This window comes from Carettochelys insculpta, chromosome 6 (assembly GCF_033958435.1).
Source record: "Carettochelys insculpta isolate YL-2023 chromosome 6, ASM3395843v1, whole genome shotgun sequence".
NCBI lineage: Eukaryota > Metazoa > Chordata > Testudines > Carettochelyidae > Carettochelys > Carettochelys insculpta.
In genome coordinates this window covers 126946429-126953089 of record NC_134142.1, presented here as the reverse complement: position 1 = coordinate 126953089, position 6661 = coordinate 126946429, and positions in this window count along the sequence as shown.

Genomic DNA, 6661 nt, shown 5'->3' with positions numbered 1-6661 from the left:
GGCCCCGCTTGAGGTGTCCTCTGCCCCCTGAGATCTGCCCCCTCCCAGGCTTGCCTGGGCCTCCTCTCCCCAGCTCCATGGATAATTTATTACCCTTTCCCACTCCACGCTGGCTCTGCACCTTTTCTGACATTGCCTGAGAATTTCCCAGCATCTTTTGCTGCCTCCCCCATGTCCCCTGCCCGTGGGGCAGCCTGGGGCCCCAGACACCCAGGGGGCACCAACACCCGGGCTGCCCTGGGTGACCCCAGCGCCTGTGGTCACTGAATAAAGCCATCAGTGCCACCCACGCCCGTCTCTCCAGCCTGTCTCTGTTCTCCCACGGAAGGGCTGGGCTGCCCTTGCTGCCATGGGGCTCCAGGTGGGCGCTGCCTGGCCAAGGGAGCAGGGAGGGGCAGGCACAGGTGGAGGCAGGCAGCCTTTGCGTCCACGTGCACAGTGAAGTCTGGTAGGTGCCCTGCCGAGCGACACAGCGCTGCTGCATTGGTGCCCAAGGAGGAGCTGGGGCGTCGGGGGGGGCTCAAGGCTGGGCAGCATGTGGCCTGGGAATGTGGGATGGTGTTGAGGGATGTGGGTACAGGCTCCTCCCAAACCTCTCAGCACAGCAGCAGCTCGGGCCAAGGGCCGAGGCCTTTTTGCTGTGTGCCCAGCCAGTGCGGCAAGTGGGGTCATTGCTGGGCTACCCCGGAGCTGCTCTGCCATCCCCGCCGTGTGCCAGCCCTGCCCTGCTAGGGACAGCCGCCCGTCCCCGCAGTGTGCCAGCCCTGCCCTGCCCTGCTAGGGACAGCCGCCCGTCCCCGCCGTGTGCCAGCCCTGCCCTGCCCTGCTAGGGACAGCCACCCGTCCCCGCCGTGTGCCAGCCCTGCCCTGCCCTGCAAGGGACAGCCGCCCGTCCCCGCCATGTGCCAGCCCTGCCCTGCCCTGCTAGGGACAGCCGCCCGTCCCCGCAGTGTGCCAGCCCTGCCCTGCCCTGCTAGGGACAGCCACCCGTCCCCGCCGTGTGCCAGCCCTACCCTGCCCAGCTAGGGACAGCCGCCCGTCCCCGCAGTGTGCCAGCCCTGCCCTGCCCTGCTAGGGACAGCCACCCATCCCCGCCGTGTGCCAGCCCTGCCCTGCCCTGCTAGGGACAGCCGCCCGTCCCCGCAGTGTGCCAGCCCTGCCCTGCCCTGCTAGGGACAGCCGCCCGTCCCCGCCGTGTGCCAGCCCTGCCCTGCTAGGGACAGCCGCCCGTCCCCGCAGTGTGCCAGCCCTGCCCTGCCCTGCTAGGGACAGCCGCCCGTCCCCGCAGTGTGCCAGCCCTGCCCTGCCCTGCTAGGGACAGCCGCCCGTCCCCGCAGTGTGCCAGCCCTGCCCTGCCCAGCTAGGGACAGCCGCCCGTCCCCGCAGTGTGCCAGCCCTGCCCTGCCCTGCTAGGGACAGCCGCCCGTCCCCGCAGTGTGCCAGCCCTGCCCTGCCCTGCTAGGGACAGCCGCCCGTCCCCGCAGTGTGCCAGCCCTGCCCTGCCCTGCTAGGGACAGCCGCCCGTCCCCGCAGTGTGCCAGCCCTGCCCTGCCCAGCTAGGGACAGCTGCCCGTCCCCGCAGTGTGCCAGCCCTGCCCTGCCCTGCTAGGGACAGCCGCCCGTCCCCGCAGTGTGCCAGCCCTGCCCTGCCCAGTTAGGGACAGCCGCCCATCCCTGCAGTGTGCCAGCCCTGCCCTGCCCTGCTAGGGACAGCCGCCCGTCCCCGCAGTGTGCCAGCCCTGCCCTGCCCTGCTAGGGACAGCCGCCCGTCCCCGCAGTGTGCCAGCCCTGCCCTGCCCAGCTAGGGACAGCCGCCCGTCCCCTCAGTGTGCCAGCCCTGCCCTGCCCAGCTAGGGACAGCCGCCCGTCCTCGCAGTGTGCCAGCCCTGCCCTGCCCAGCTAGGGACAGCCGCCCGTCCCTGCAGTGTGCCAGCCCTGCCCTGCCCAGCTAGGGACAGCCGCCCGTCCCCGCAGTGTGCCAGCCCTGCCCTGCCCTGCTAGGGACAGCCGCCCGTCCCCGCAGTGTGCCAGCCCTGCCCTGCCCTGCTAGGGACAGCCGCCCGTCCCCGCAGTGTGCCAGCCCTGCCCTGCCCTGCTAGGGACAGCCGCCCGTCCCCGCAGTGTGCCAGCCCTGCCCTGCCCTGCTAGGGACAGCCGCCCGTCCCCGCAGTGTGCCAGCCCTGCCCTGCCCTGCTAGGGACAGCCGCCCGTCCCCGCAGTGTGCCAGCCCTGCCCTGCCCAGCTAGGGACAGCCGCCCGTCCCCGCAGTGTGCCAGCCCTGCCCTGCCCTGCTAGGGACAGCCGCCCGTCCCCGCAGTGTACCAGCCCTGCCCTGCCCTGCTAGGGACAGCCGCCCGTCCCCGCAGTGTGCCAGCCCTGCCCTGCCCTGCTAGGGACAGCCGCCCGTCCCCGCAGTGTGCCAGCCCTGCCCTGCCCTGCTAGGGACAGCCGCCCGTCCCCGCAGTGTGCCAGCCCTGCCCTGCCCAGCTAGGGACAGCCGCCCGTCCCCGCAGTGTGCCAGCCCTGCCCTGCCCTGCTAGGGACAGCCGCCCGTCCCCGCAGTGTGCCAGCCCTGCCCTGCCCTGCTAGGGACAGCCGCCCGTCCCCGCAGTGTGCCAGCCCTGCCCTGCCCAGCTAGGGACAGCCGCCCGTCCCCTCAGTGTGCCAGCCCTGCCCTGCCCTGCTAGGGACAGCCGCCCGTCCCCGCAGTGTGCCAGCCCTGCCCTGCCCTGCTAGGGACAGCCGCCCGTCCCCGCAGTGTGCCAGCCCTGCCCTGCCCTGCTAGGGACAGCCGCCCGTCCCCGCAGTGTGCCAGCCCTGCCCTGCCCAGCTAGGGACAGCCGCCCGTCCCCGCAGTGTGCCAGCCCTGCCCTGCCCAGCTAGGGACAGCCGCCCGTCCCCGCAGTGTGCCAGCCCTGCCCTGCCCTGCTAGGGACAGCCGCCCGTCCCCGCAGTGTGCCAGCCCTGCCCTGCCCTGCTAGGGACAGCTGCCCGTCCCCGCAGTGTGCCAGCCCTGCCCTGCCCTGCCCTGCTAGGGACAGCCGCCCGTCCCCTCAGTGTACCAGCCCTGCCCTGCCCAGCTAGGGACAGCCGCCCGTCCCCTCAGTGTGCCAGCCCTGCCCTGCCCAGCTAGGGACAGCCGCCCGTCCCCGCAGTGTGCCAGCCCTGCCCTGCCCAGCTAGGGACAGCCGCCCGTCCCCGCAGTGTGCCAGCCCTGCCCTGCCCAGCTAGGGACAGCCGCCCGTCCCCGCAGTGTGCCAGCCCTGCCCTGCCCTGCTAGGGACAGCCGCCCGTCCCCGCAGTGTGCCAGCCCTGCCCTGCCCAGTTAGGGACAGCCGCCCGTCCCCGCAGTGTGCCAGCCCTGCCCTGCCCTGCTAGGGACAGCCGCCCGTCCCCGCAGTGTGCCAGCCCTGCCCTGCCCTGCTAGGGACAGCCGCCCGTCCCCGCAGTGTGCCAGCCCTGCCCTGCCCAGCTAGGGACAGCCGCCCGTCCCCTCAGTGTGCCAGCCCTGCCCTGCCCAGCTAGGGACAGCCGCCCGTCCTCGCAGTGTGCCAGCCCTGCCCTGCCCAGCTAGGGACAGCCGCCCGTCCCTGCAGTGTGCCAGCCCTGCCCTGCCCAGCTAGGGACAGCCGCCCGTCCCCGCAGTGTGCCAGCCCTGCCCTGCCCTGCTAGGGACAGCCGCCCGTCCCCGCAGTGTGCCAGCCCTGCCCTGCCCTGCTAGGGACAGCCGCCCGTCCCCGCAGTGTGCCAGCCCTGCCCTGCCCTGCTAGGGACAGCCGCCCGTCCCCGCAGTGTGCCAGCCCTGCCCTGCCCTGCTAGGGACAGCCGCCCGTCCCCGCAGTGTGCCAGCCCTGCCCTGCCCTGCTAGGGACAGCCGCCCGTCCCCTCAGTGTGCCAGCCCTGCCCTGCCCAGCTAGGGACAGCCGCCCGTCCCCGCAGTGTGCCAGCCCTGCCCTGCCCTGCTAGGGACAGCCGCCCGTCCCCGCAGTGTGCCAGCCCTGCCCTGCCCTGCCCTGCTAGGGACAGCCGCCCGTCCCCGCAGTGTGCCAGCCCTGCCCTGCCCAGCTAGGGACAGCTGCCCGTCCCCGCAGTGTGCCAGCCCTGCCCTGCCCTGCCCTGCTAGGGACAGCCGCCCGTCCCCTCAGTGTACCAGCCCTGCCCTGCCCAGCTAGGGACAGCCGCCCGTCCCCTCAGTGTGCCAGCCCTGCCCTGCCCAGCTAGGGACAGCCGCCCGTCCCCGCAGTGTGCCAGCCCTGCCCTGCCCAGCTAGGGACAGCCGCCCGTCCCCGCAGTGTGCCAGCCCTGCCCTGCCCAGCTAGGGACAGCCGCCCGTCCCCGCAGTGTGCCAGCCCTGCCCTGCCCTGCTAGGGACAGCCGCCCGTCCCCGCAGTGTGCCAGCCCTGCCCTGCCCAGTTAGGGACAGCCGCCCGTCCCTGCAGTGTGCCAGCCCTGCCCTGCCCTGCTAGGGACAGCCGCCCGTCCCCGCAGTGTGCCAGCCCTGCCCTGCCCTGCTAGGGACAGCCGCCCGTCCCCGCAGTGTGCCAGCCCTGCCCTGCCCAGCTAGGGACAGCCGCCCGTCCCCTCAGTGTGCCAGCCCTGCCCTGCCCAGCTAGGGACAGCCGCCCGTCCTCGCAGTGTGCCAGCCCTGCCCTGCCCAGCTAGGGACAGCCGCCCGTCCCTGCAGTGTGCCAGCCCTGCCCTGCCCAGCTAGGGACAGCCGCCCGTCCCCGCAGTGTGCCAGCCCTGCCCTGCCCTGCTAGGGACAGCCGCCCGTCCCCGCAGTGTGCCAGCCCTGCCCTGCCCTGCTAGGGACAGCCGCCCGTCCCCGCAGTGTGCCAGCCCTGCCCTGCCCTGCTAGGGACAGCCGCCCGTCCCCGCAGTGTGCCAGCCCTGCCCTGCCCTGCTAGGGACAGCCGCCCGTCCCCGCAGTGTGCCAGCCCTGCCCTGCCCTGCTAGGGACAGCCGCCCGTCCCCTCAGTGTGCCAGCCCTGCCCTGCCCAGCTAGGGACAGCCGCCCGTCCCCGCAGTGTGCCAGCCCTGCCCTGCCCTGCTAGGGACAGCCGCCCGTCCCCGCAGTGTGCCAGCCCTGCCCTGCCCTGCTAGGGACAGCCGCCCGTCCCCGCAGTGTGCCAGCCCTGCCCTGCCCAGCTAGGGACAGCCGCCCGTCCCCGCAGTGTGCCAGCCCTGCCCTGCCCTGCTAGGGACAGCCGCCCGTCCCCGCAGTGTGCCAGCCCTGCCCTGCCCTGCTAGGGACAGCCGCCCGTCCCCGCAGTGTGCCAGCCCTGCCCTGCCCAGCTAGGGACAGCCGCCCGTCCCCTCAGTGTGCCAGCCCTGCCCTGCCCTGCTAGGGACAGCCGCCCGTCCCCGCAGTGTGCCAGCCCTGCCCTGCCCAGCTAGGGACAGCCGCCCGTCCCCTCAGTGTGCCAGCCCTGCCCTGCCCTGCTAGGGACAGCCGCCCGTCCCCGCAGTGTGCCAGCCCTGCCCTGCCCTGCTAGGGACAGCCGCCCGTCCCCGCAGTGTGCCAGCCCTGCCCTGCCCAGCTAGGGACAGCCGCCCGTCCCCGCAGTGTGCCAGCCCTGCCCTGCCCTGCTAGGGACAGCCGCCCGTCCCCGCAGTGTGCCAGCCCTGCCCTGCCCTGCTAGGGACAGCCGCCCGTCCCCGCAGTGTGCCAGCCCTGCCCTGCCCAGCTAGGGACAGCCGCCCGTCCCCGCAGTGTGCCAGCCCTGCCCTGCCCAGCTAGGGACAGCCGCCCGTCCCCGCAGTGTGCCAGCCCTGCCCTGCCCTGCTAGGGACAGCCGCCCGTCCCCTCAGTGTGCCAGCCCTGCCCTGCCCTGCTAGGGACAGCCGCCCGTCCCCGCAGTGTGCCAGCCCTGCCCTGCCCTGCTAGGGACAGCCGCCCGTCCCCTCAGTGTACCAGCCCTGCCCTGCCCAGCTAGGGACAGCCGCCCGTCCCCTCAGTGTACCAGCCCTGCCCTGCCCAGCTAGGGACAGCCGCCCGTCCCCGCAGTGTGCCAGCCCTGCCCTGCCCAGCTAGGGACAGCCGCCCGTCCCCGCAGTGTGCCAGCCCTGCCCTGCCCTGCTAGGGACAGCCGCCCGTCCCCGCAGTGTGCGAGCCCTGCCCTGCCCTGCTAGGGACAGCCGCCCGTCCCCGCAGTGTACCAGCCCTGCCCTGCCCTGCTAGGGACAGCCGCCCGTCCCCGCAGTGTGCCAGCCCTGCCCTGCCCAGCTAGGGACAGCCGCCCGTCCCCGCAGTGTGCCAGCCCTGCCCTGCCCTGCTAGGGACAGCCGCCCGTCCCCTCAGTGTGCCAGCCCTGCCCTGCCCAGCTAGGGACAGCCGCCCGTCCCCGCAGTGTGCCAGCCCTGCCCTGCCCTGCTAGGGACAGCCGCCCGTCCCCTCAGTGTGCCAGCCCTGCCCTGCCCTGCTAGGGACAGCCGCCCGTCCCCGCAGTGTGCCAGCCCTGCCCTGCCCTGCTAGGGACAGCCGCCCGTCCCTGCAGTGTGCCAGCCCTGCCCTGCCCCATGGCGGCGGGGGCCATGGTGCTGGGGATGTTGCAGGGCCGGGGGTGTGGTGCAGACCAGGGAGGGCTGTGTGGCCCTGGTGCTGGGGAGGGGGAAGAGGGCCCTGCTCTCCCTGCGTGGGGCCCATCGGAAGTGGCAGGCG